A 12,569-nucleotide genomic window follows, 5' to 3' on the forward strand; every position below is an offset into this window, starting at 1 on the left:
ACTTATGTGCCAGTGTGTCCATGGTTTTGAGTCTGTGTGTGTTGAGCGCAGCGCCGTCTGCTTTTTGCAGTACAGTAACTAAAGTAGGACTAAGCATACCGGTAGTTTCTGTGGACCTGTCTGCCGGTTTTGTGAGTGCACTGCGCGCGTGCGCACTTGTGTAGCATTGTTTGGGATGACCTAATTAAAATAGCATCCCCCCAGTAAAAAAATCCCCACTACACCACTGGGTACTGCAATTAGTGAAGTGCTTTCCTCCGTGGTGAAACGATCAGCACTGCACCACGGAGGAAAGCGGCAGAAAGTCACCTGGAGTTAAATGGCTCGTTTCCACTGCAGGCCTCGCTCGGCCTTGCTCGGTTTGGTTAGGCCTTATTAGGCCCGGCTCACTTTAATGCTGCGCTTCCATTACAGTTTAGGAACTGGGGTAGTTACTATAGTAACGCAGTGTAGGCGGAGCCGTGACGTCATCTAAGCGACCATCTTTACCCATTTAAGGTGTTGTTTGTTAAAGATACAATATTGTCTGTGGGACCGCAGTGTTTTCCCTAAAAAACTGTGTTTATGTCTCTGCTTTGATCCGCTCTGTGTTCATGTAAATACCGTAAGTACACACAGATCAAAACAGAGACACAATATTGTGTGTGTGTCCCGGAAAGCGACACTTGATTCTGGAAAGTGGAGGATATTAATGATTGTGTTACATGTTAGCAGCGGTGCACAATGCACATACCATGAATATGGGGACATGCCGGACAGATCAAGTAAGGGTAACGATCCACCCGCTGTGAAATGAACTTATCTTCCATATTTGCCGTACACTTGTGTTTACGGAAGTTGAGATGTTTCTCGGTTGTGATTGGTTGTTCCTCGTCACATGACGAGCGGTGCGCGCTGCTGCAGTGCACGTCTCCATTGAAACCAATGGAAATGAGCTCGCAACGCTGATGTGTATGGCTCCGTACAAAGTTGTACTCATTGCATTAGTGTAGGCTACTGTAGCTTTTTACACTGCAGGCGCCCATCTCGGCCGAAGTCGGTTCATATTAACCTAAAGGTACATCATTAAATGGTAAATGTCGCCTTTAAGGAGCAGAACATTTTAGTTTTATTTGTGTGTGAATAATGAAATAATTTCAAATGTGTTTTTCTGTGATAGGTAATTGGTGTGGAGAAGATTGACCTCAGCCTTGCTTTGAACATTGTTCCAGAGGCTCTGTAGTAAATGGTGAGTATTCAAATGTTTTGTGTGATTTACTTCACTAACTTAAACTTGATCTAACAAATTGAAAACTGGTATTAGTGAATATTTATTCATAACATTTACATACTGCAAACATTGCAGGGATATACACATTTTCTGATTTATTAGGCAATTAGAAAGTGAGAGGCAAAAGCCAAACATTCTGCGATAAAGCCTCCTTCACAAAAGTGATAACGTTTTGTTTGTTGAAATGGCTATAAGGGTGTTTCTTATATGTAGTCTTACATTACAGTAATACTTATTTTAAGTCGCTAAATGAAATGTAATGTAGTCTAACCTGGTTGTTCGTACTTGATATACAAAGTTATTCTCACTATGGAGCCAACACAGGAGTAATGTGGTCCCTTTTCCGTGCTCTGGTCAATACATGTTGAATCAGCTGAAGCAACTTCACTGACTTTTTGGTACACCCTGATAATAAAGAGCTACAATAAGCTAGCCTTGAAGTAACAAATGCATGGACTAGTTTCTCTGCATCGTTTTGAGGCAAGCACACAACTACAATCATAACATCATTAGAAAATGAAATGATTTCATGATTTTTATGACTGTGATATTTTGTTTTCTTTGATAAATGCGGAATTTAAGCGCATAACAACCCTGCCCCTCCAATCAAGAGTTCTCTCTCAGCTGGATGTGCTATCTGACACACTTCTGAAGGTTTTTGAGAAGAGAGGAGGACAGATAGGCCAGCGTCTGAACTGTATTATGTCAAACATGACTCAAATAAGAATTCATTTTAAGGAAATTATTAGGGCTGTCAGTCGATTAAAATAGTTAATCGCGATTAATCGCAAATTAATCGCACATTTTTGATCTGTTCTAAATGTACCTTAGAGGAATATTTTTAAGTTTTTAATACTCTTATCAACATATGAGTGGACAAATATGCTTTATGCTAATGTTTATTATCATTTGAACAATGACAAATATTCTCATGAATATTAAACACAACAACCTCTGAACATTACAAATATTCATGGATCGTTGGAGCTATGTGCAACTCATTAGTGATGGGAATTCCGGCTCTTCTTGGTGAGCCGGATCATTTGGCTCGGCTCACCAAGAAGAGCCGGCTCTTTCGGCTCCCAAACGGCTCTTCAGTGTACCACATATTATACCTTTTAATTAAATGTAGCCCTGTTTTGACTAATGAATGATGTATATGTGTACACATATATCACTTAAATTATTCAACACATCCTTTGAGTAGTAGCCTAGTAGCAGTAGATCCTGCATTTTAGCCATGCCTCATTTCGCTCTATTTGCTCTTTCCAGCGCTGTTTTTGCAGGGGGCTGATTCTGTGAGCTGCAGCTGACCACGCCCCCCTGCAGGAGAGGGAAACGTGCTCTGAGATCAGCTGCTGGGCTGTCAGAAGAGGGGGAGAAAAAGAGATCTCCCTCCTCCGTGTTTTATTCTTATAGAAGTAAGAAGAGAAGTAACGGGGCAGAAACCCTCCTTTTTACGCAGCGGCCCAGACATAGACATCAAACCTGCGACACATATTCAGTGTGCAGTTACTTTAGCATTAGGGCAGGGATATCTAGATACTTTCCAAGGTTTGACATCATGAATTGTGCTACTTTTAAAGCAAGCAACGATGTTTTCAAATCTGTAATCAAAAAGCTCCTCAAAAACACTATCGAAGCAGTTCCTGCCGTTGCTACGTTAGTTCAAACAGTGACAACGGACTATTTTTCTTAGCGGATGCATGTCAATTTAAATAAATAAATACAACTATTTTTTAAATCAATAAAATCATTTTCTAAATCCATAAAAGCATTTCAATTAATATTGGGAGTCATGTCGTTACTTTGTTGAGAATGTGGCCATGTAATAAGCGGGATAATGTGCACATTGCATAATGTGCCTTCATGCCGATCTAGATCCCTCCGCAAAAAAAAAAAAAACCGGCTCGTTCGCGGGCGAGAGCCGGCTCCCGTCGTTCACTTAAAAGAGCCGGCTCGTTCGAGACCGACACATCACTACAACTCAAGGCATATGCTCGAACGGGAGCTGCCTGGACGCTGCAATCATGTTGCGCACTATCCGTGCTGAGTGTGCTGACTTTTCGTACAATGTCCCACTGTCTGGCTTCCTGCATAAAGTCAAGTGCTCGGCGCAGTTGTGGCGAAATGTCGCTCCTCTGTTTTCATTTAAACAGCTCCATATCCGTTAGCGCAGCTAGCTAGCACCAGATGCTAACAACAACAATGCACGTAAGGTCTCTCTCTCGCTCGCTCGGGCCACACATACACACACTCTCCCGGTCCTCCCAATAGCCAGTCGGTGCCTGCCGGCGAGCGTGGAAGTGTGGTCTGCCACAAGCGGGGAGAAGCCCCTCTTGAGGCTTGAGGTACTGCGCACTGCAGTGAGGGGTACTACCAAGCGGGCGGCAGGAGCGGGGCTGTCAGCATCAGCTTGTAGATGGTATTTTAAACTCGATGCGCTCTGAAACTACGGGGCGGCCGAGGACAAAAAATACACATGCGTTAATCGCGTTAAAATAATTAGTGGTGTTAATTCTTTTTTGCGTTAACGCGTTATTAACGCGTTAACTTGACAGCCCTAGAAATTATACATCGAGTCAATAGTGTACACATTTCATTGAGCAAAATAGACTCTTTATTTTCTTATCCCCCTTCACTTAGGTTGATGATGTCGATTTAGGCCGGGATTGTCTTCTCAAGGGGCTGTGTGCACCTCAATGAGAGAGTTTGTGGTCAGTAGAAGTCATATTTGACCTTTTGATTTTTTTGTTGGGCGTTAAAATATGTATTTATTGAAACACCACATAGTATATAGCCTAAAGTATGTGAACATCCCTGTTTTTTGTTTAATAGCCAGACTACACTGAAAAGCTAGAGGGCTTTTTATTTAAAACGGATACAGGAAGTGAAACATTTGTTATCAGGTCAGAAAGGAGTATATCAGATAACAAGGAGGCTTAAAAGTACTGACATCTGACCAAATGTACTTGTTAAACACAGGGACTTAGTAATGGGTATATATATGTATTGATTTGTTAGATCTCACTCTGTTCCCTTTGTGACTGTGCGCTCTGCAGGCAGAAGATGAAGACGTCATTCTGCGGTCCATTCAGGGGATTACAGTGGGACGTTATGTCGTCAAACACAATTCCACCATGAGACCAGAGGACAGATGAGACCAGAGGACAGATGAGACCAGAGGACAGAGGAGACCAGAGGACAGATGAGACCAGAGGACAGATGAGACCAGAGGACAGATGAGACCAGAGGACAGATGAGACCAGAGGACAGAGGAGACCAGAGGACAGATGAGACCAGAGGACAGATGAGACCAGAGGACAGATGAGACCAGAGGACAGATGAGACCAGAGGACTGATGAGACCAGAGGACAGATGAGACCAGAGGACAGATGAGACCAGAGGACAGATAAGACCAGAGGACAGAGGAAACCAGAGGACAGATGAGACCAGAGGACAGATGAGACCAGAGGACTGATGAGACCAGAGGACAGATGAGACCAGAGGACAGATGAGACCAGAGGACAGATGAGACCAGAGGACAGATGAGACCAGAGGACAGATGAGACCAGAGGCCATATGAGACCAGAGGACAGATGAGACCAGAGGACAGAGGAGACCAGAGGACAGATGAGACCAGAGGACAGATGAGACCAGAGGACAGAGGAGACCAGAGGACAGATGAGACCAGAGGACAGATGAGACCAGAGGACTGATGAGACCAGAGGACAGATGAGACCAGAGTACTGATGAGACCAGAGGACAGATGAGACCAGAGGACAGATGAGACCAGAGGACAGATGAGCCCAGAGGACAGATGAGACCAGAGGACAGATGAGACCAGAGGACTGATGAGACCAGAGGACAGATGAGACCAGAGGACAGATGAGACCAGAGGACAGAGGAGACCAGAGGACAGATGAGACCAGAGGACAGATGAGACCAGAGGACAGATGAGGACAGATGACACCAGAGGACAGATGAGACCAGAGGACATATGAGACCAGAGGACATATGAGACCAGAGGACAGATGAGACCAGAGGACTGATGAGACCAGAGGACAGATGAGACCAGAGGACAGATGAGACCAGAGGACAGAGGAGACCAGAGGACAGATGAGGACAGATGACACCAGAGGACAGATGAGACCAGAGGACAGATGAGACCAGAGGACAGATGAGACCAGAGGACAGATGAGACCAGAGGACAGATGAGACCAGAGGACAGATGAGACCAGAGGACAGAGGAGACCAGTTACTAACTGATGTGGACAACATTGCATTAGCTGCTACCATGCTGTTTGGACTAATGTATGCAATGAACCTGAACTACCCCCCTAAACTGAAGTGCACGTTGGAAGTGCTCCAGCAAATGTTAATGGAGCTAGACGGCAACATGCTCTCCAAGAAAGCCCAAGCGTTTAAAAACAAACTGTTTGAGTGAGCTGTTGCCATGGACCATTGTGCACTTTTACAGCATTCATACTAGACTTTCATCGATACAACTGTCTTGCACTTCCTTTGCTCAAGCTTTTTGCTGTATTGATTTGCAGGTTTCAGAAATGTGTGTTTTTCCTGGGGTCATGTGTTTTCAGAATGTACCACTTGTCATGTGTTTTCAGAATGTACCACTTGTCATGTGTTTTCAGAATGTACCACTTGTCATGTGTTTTCAGAATGTACCACTTGTCATGTGTTTCAGAATGTACCACTTGTCATGTGTTTCAGAATGTACTAATTGCGCTACTTCAAAATGTCAGTTCTTGTTTTTATTTGTAATACTTTCTTTAGTGAATATGTGGTGAGAAACCAGGCCATTATTATACTTTCATGTATTTTTCAAAACCAATTGCCATTGCTTTTTTGTATTAAAATGCCCTTTCATGCAGGTTACTATTTAAATAATGGATTTGCAAGAACAACGCTAGGCGTTGACATTTTCTGTTAATTGTTTACTATGAATGAGTTACAAAAATAAGCCTTTCTTTGCCATTTGGCCCAATAAACCTTTATTTTGGTCGGGAGAATAGTTTCCTTTAAGCTTGCTTGCTGTGTTCTAACACAATAATGTATATGTACATGCATCACAAACATGTTCTATTTCTTCTATTTCTTTATTTTCAATGTATTTGTTAATTCTCCTGGGGCTGCATGATGGAGGAACCAAAAGCTCATCTGGATGTGTGGTGGTTGTTAATATTGTTTTATTTTTTGAGAAAAATACATGAATGTTGTTCAAAGAAATGTGTTTGTCTTTATTGACTATTTGTTTTAAAATGTTGTGATACATGCTGTAGATAATAGATTAAGATGGATTCTGTAGAAGAATGTACGACATGCCTCTATTCACATGAAATAAATGCTCTTATGTATACCTTGAGAAGGCTAGGTAGATTAAACAGAAAACTATAGCATGTAGTTTAAACAAAACATTAATGTGGCTTTAACAGGTACAAATGAAATATACTGAGTATATTAAAAGCCTAAAATGAAAATTAACAAGTCATGTTGGTTAAACATAGGGTAAATGAATATACCTATATTAAAGGAAATGTTCACATTAACATAACAATTTCATGTTTCTTTGACATAACATAGTTGTGTGTCTTTAACATAATGGAATAGTTTAATGGAATAATGGAATAGTTTTGAGTACACATGTAAAATCATGTGAATCCAACAGCCTTTTTTTTTCAGTGCACCCTCTGGAACTCACTACCCCAATCCATCAGAGATTCTTCCTCCCTCACAGCATTCAAAACATCACTCAAAACCCACCTGTTCAACACTGCATTCAACCACTGACCACCCCCCTCCCCCCCTATTTTCTGTTTTGTTTATCTCTTTTTGTATTTCTTTGTTTTTGTTTTTTTGTTTGTTTTTTTATTCTCTGTCAAAGCGTCTTTGAGTTTCTTGAAAAGCGCTATACAAGTCCCATTTATTATTATTATTATTATTATTATTATTATTATTATTATTATTATTATAGATACCATTTACAGTATCTTCTTGATATTTTCTATTCTATATTTCTATCATTGACCTTCTACTTTCATACTCTTAATATTTAAATGTTTACATAACATTCAAATACATACACATTCAAAAGTGTTTTGTCATTAAATAGCAACACAATCTACCAGCATTGCATTACTCTAAACGTGTAATAACGTGCTTTAACCAGTAGGTGGTTTGGGTTAAAAAGCTGTCAAGTTTACAGTGTTAACAAAATAAAATATACTGCTGTTTCTGGTTTAGTTTACGACGGATATATTTAGTTATTGTCTTGATATTTGTAACACAAAAGCGATGGAAAAAACCCACAGCAACACAGAAATGGTCTTAACATGACCCAGCGGTCTAGTAGTTAATACAAAACAATAATATCAAAACAAAATATTACTACTAACTTTATTGTGAAATTCAAACTGAACGGTAAAAGAATAGTTTCCGGTCTATTCTGATGCCCGATCTCTGTAGAGAAATACAAATAAAGAACTACGACAGATGTGTAATATTTAATGCAGCCGAACCATTTATTACAATGCATTCATGTGATGACTTTCAAAGAGTAAAGCAAGCACTGCTGAATAAAGTATGATTTTATCTTTTAAGAAACGTTTTTTCTCATATTGAATGCAGTTGGAGGTCAACCAATCACAGAGCTTGAGAACTAATCACGGGGTTTGTCAAACAGAGCACATTGTGTAGTCCTAAACGATAGCTGGGGATTCTGGGTAGTGTAGTGTCTTCTGCCATCCTTTACTCCGAAAAAATATTTGTTTCTCCGAATCGAAGGGGAAAAATACAAAAGCATTGCACACAATTTAAACCAATCAATGTTGTGTAATTAACAAGGATAATCTGGTGTTTTTTAGTCGATGAGTAGTGCAGATATCACTGTAAAATCAATCGACAGTAAGGGGAATACTTACTTCCGGGTGTACAATTCTCCGTTATCCAATGGGAATGGACGCTCACATTGCCTTTAAGGGCAGCCGACACAAACGAATGCTGTGCTTCCATGAGCGTCAAATCCCGCCGCAGATGGGAATACATTGCAATCAGTTGAAAGCTATTTGCGTCCCTTTATGACGCTGAAGGAGCCTAGGAGCGTCACAACTGCACGCCACGGGACCCTAACCAAGCGTCGCTCCTGGACATTTATGGAGTGAGAGTGTGTTGTGGTAAGGGTAGATAGCTCCCATTGTTCTGTGACCTGTCAATCATCAAACCGGGGGTCATATTTAATTATGTGTTCATTAGGGCCTGAGCACGAAGTGCAAAGACCTATTGAAATCGTCAGCAGTATTATTCTTATTTTACCGGTTCTGCACTTTCGACCTGTTTTTGAGGGGCTTGCGACACTATTCATGTAGCGACATTTGGCAACGCCGCCAGGACGGGTGAAAATGTTGACATTCTGGATTCGATGGGTGAAGAATTTCAAACTTGCTCTCTAGCGCCACCTGTGAACATTCCGTTTTTCAAACAAATTTACAAAGTCCCAGCGTAACTCTGACGGACCTGACATTTTGCACACTTAGAATGTACCATTTTTGACAATGTACATGTCTCAAATGACTCCAAACTACTCGCATATAGTTTTCCAGATATTCACGAAACGCTGTATACACATTGCTATTATGATGGCACACAAATTTACCAGCAACAGCTCTGCCTATTAATTTCCCACATGAACCATAAACACCCAATACATATAAAAGTCCAAAACAATGTATGGTGAAATGTTTTCCATCTTTGTTTTTCTATCTACGACTACAAACAGTCTTTCTACTACAAGCAGAACAGTAACACATCTTTCTATGCAATACAATGGGCTAGTTGCACAAGATGGCGTCTACCAACTTCCGGCGGCTGGGTGTGCGGTTGTAAACTTCCGGTCTACAGTAGAGCGGTAGAGGGAAGAGCGATAGATAGCGTATAGATAGCGTATATATATATTATATAGGCACTATTTTACACTCGATGTCTCCAAGACCTACCGAAGGTTAACATCAGTGATGTACATCGGCTGGTACAAGCGGCAGGCTCAGCCCAGAGGAGCAAAAGAGAAAAGGGGTTCAAGATGTAGCTACATATCCAGCTACGTCGACAATTATGAAGGTAAGTGACAAACAAAGCTGCAGTTACTGGCTAACTTTGACAAATGTACAGTCTTGATACAGTGTAAAGCGTTTTAATGATGTACTATTACGTTTTTTTGGATAACATGAATGATATCCAATTCCCCACAGTTTCAAACAAAGATCTACCTTCAGGGAGAGTGAGCATCAGGGATAGCTGTTACAGGTCCATGAGAAAGCATGAAAAGCCTCACGATCTCAGAGTAGGGAGGAAAATAAAAAGTGTTAATCGGTTCAAAGCCTCAATCAGGTTCATGTTCTGGGGTTTTGATGTAGCTAGAGTAGGTAACCTGTGATTTAGGATTCAAATAAGCCCAGCTAGCTGACGTGTTGCAACAGATTACATAGTGACAATACATTAGCTCACATCAACTGGTAGCTAGCTACACTGAACAAAAATATAAATGCAACACTTTTGTTTTTGCTCCCATTTTTCATGAGATGAACTCAAAGATCTAAAACATTTTCTATATACACAAAATAACCATTTCTCTCAAATATTGTTCACAAATCTGAAAAAATCTGTGATAGTGAGCACTTCTCCTTTGCCGAGATAATCCATCCCACCTCACAGGTGTGGCATATCAAGATGCTGATTAGACAGCATGATTATTGCACAGGTGTGCCACAATAAAAGGCCACTCTGAAACGTGCATTTTTGCTTTATTGGGGGGGTCTGGGGGGGTCCGAAAACCAGTCAGTATCTGGTGTGAGGGGTAGGGTTAGGGTTAGGGTAATGTTGTGAATCGAGTGGCCTGTGTTCGTCGTCCATAACATACGCCTGCCCATACCATAACCCCACCACCACCATGGGCCACTCGTTTCACAACATTACCCTAACCCTACAAGAACCAAGGTAAGTACAGTATGTGTTCACAACCAATCCACGATTTAATGAGTATTTCCTTTGTGCCAAGAGCTGATTTAGTATGTTGCATCAACGACCTTTTCAATTAAATTGACAATTATTTTGTGTAATGAATAGGGTGTGAAACCAGGCAGAGTGAGTGACATGGTGTTCATTTCCACTAAGCCAAAGCAGTTTACAGTTGCTGACGGTGTAAGGTAATATCTATTGTCCTAAGTAATTGTATGTAGCCTGCTACAACTTTGTGATTGTTGTCTGAGTGTAAAATTGTTCTTAAAGTCCTAATTATCATATAAACATGTTCAAAGGAGTACACGTTACAAGGCCGTGCGGGGGAGCTGCCAGACCCAGATGTCCTCAAAGTCAGCGAGGTATACAAGGACTTCTCAGCAGACATTGCACCACGAAAAAAGAACGAATGGCTCACTACTCAACTCACTCAATAATTATACATTAACAAAAGTTGTGGATGCTAACTAACTTATCTTGCATTGATATAACACTCTTTCAGAGGAAATGTTGGAAATGCACACATTATATATATTGTTTGCATCTACTTTCTGGATATTGTACATCTGTTCATCTGTTATATAAACTAGCATTACTTAAATATGCAGAGACTAATTGAAATGTTTAAATATGTATTTTTCCCCCCGATATAACATCAACCTATGTTTTGTAAAAGTTTATTAAATTAATCTGTAAAATGTTATCATATTGTGGATTTATTAAATGATGTATTTTCCTTTGTTATTTATGTGTGCGTTTGTTTTGAGGATATAATTCATTAGTACCTAAACATAGTATGGTATAACTGCTTTTTGTAATGAAATACACAATTGGTTTGGGAGCAAGAAATCTTTTAATCGTTGTTGCCCAGGCTTGCCGTAATGAATGGAAACTTATCTCCCGATTATAACATTGTGTAACTTGCTGCTGTTAAATACCGTCAAACTATGTGCAATATGTGCTTTATGTGCAATATATACTTTATATACATATGCCATCTTTAATAACTGTAATATATATACCGGGCTGCTAAATCCTAAGAACTGCTACAGGATTTGATTTGTAGATTTGATTTGTTTTTTATCTGTATTTTTGAAAATTATGTAACTTTTTTAGCATATTGTTTATTATATTATAACTTAGTACTTTTTAACGCATGTAAGATATTCAACACTAAGCTGTCTGTGGCTCTTTCCTGCTGTAACGCTGCACATGTCCCCTCTGTGGGACTAAAGGTATTCTGATTCTGATAACGGGACAAATTTGTACAAAGGGGCACACAGCAATGTAGTGCCGACTTTCTTACACGCTGGAAGGCCAATCGCTTTTCTTTACCCCGAAATCCGCTCATTCTTGCTCTCGGTGTGACATAAACTGTCAAGCTGTCAAAGTTCTGTACTCAAACCGGAAGTACTCAGCCGCACACCCAGCCGCCGGAAGTTGATAGACCCCATGTTGTGCACAGAGCCTATAGAACACATAATTTAAACCAGCAAGATGTAAACAGAGGAGAACAGCCGGTCTGATTTAGTGTCATGTGATTATCCTGTAATGAGTAACATACACGGTGTTGATCAGCTATATAAACAGTTATTTTATTGTCTCGATACATGTGTTGTGTAAGACATTTGAATCAATTTGATACGTCAATATTAAATGTACCTTTATTTTGAAAAACTTTATTGTGAAGGACAAACTGGATGTCACATTTCCGGTATTGCCGGTTTAGGGAGAGACTTAATTCAGGTAGCTTGCCTTGGCTGTGTGTGTGCGCGGAGGTTTTGTCGTCAACAGACTCATTAAACTACCCACTTCTCGGTACATAGAAACCCTGCTCCACTTTGTCAAATGTGAGTAATATAGCAATTGGTGTGTTATACTGAAATGTGTTGACGTTGTATGCTTTTCATTGGAACAAGCGGTGGGTGGGTGCATTGCTAATGCTAGTTAAGCTAATGAAGCATGTCCATGCTACCTCACGCAGATAGCAATGCAATTGAAGACCAGTTTAGACCAGACAAAGAGGAAGGTAAGCTATGTTAGCCTAGCGCATAGTACCTAGCGCCACTTGTTTTGATGTACGTTTTTGTTGATAACCTCGCGAGTTTGTATCTTTCAGTGTTGAGGTGGGCACCGTTAGAGTCTGTGTCTTTACGATCATAAACAATGTGTTGGATGTGGAGCTAGGATAAGTAATAAGGGAGCTAGGAGTGATTTTCGATGCAGTAATAGGTTAGCATTTTTCGCTCGGGGCTAATTCAGAGGCTCACTG

This window comes from Gymnodraco acuticeps, unplaced genomic scaffold (assembly GCF_902827175.1).
Source record: "Gymnodraco acuticeps unplaced genomic scaffold, fGymAcu1.1, whole genome shotgun sequence".
Classification (NCBI taxonomy): domain Eukaryota; kingdom Metazoa; phylum Chordata; class Actinopteri; order Perciformes; family Bathydraconidae; genus Gymnodraco; species Gymnodraco acuticeps.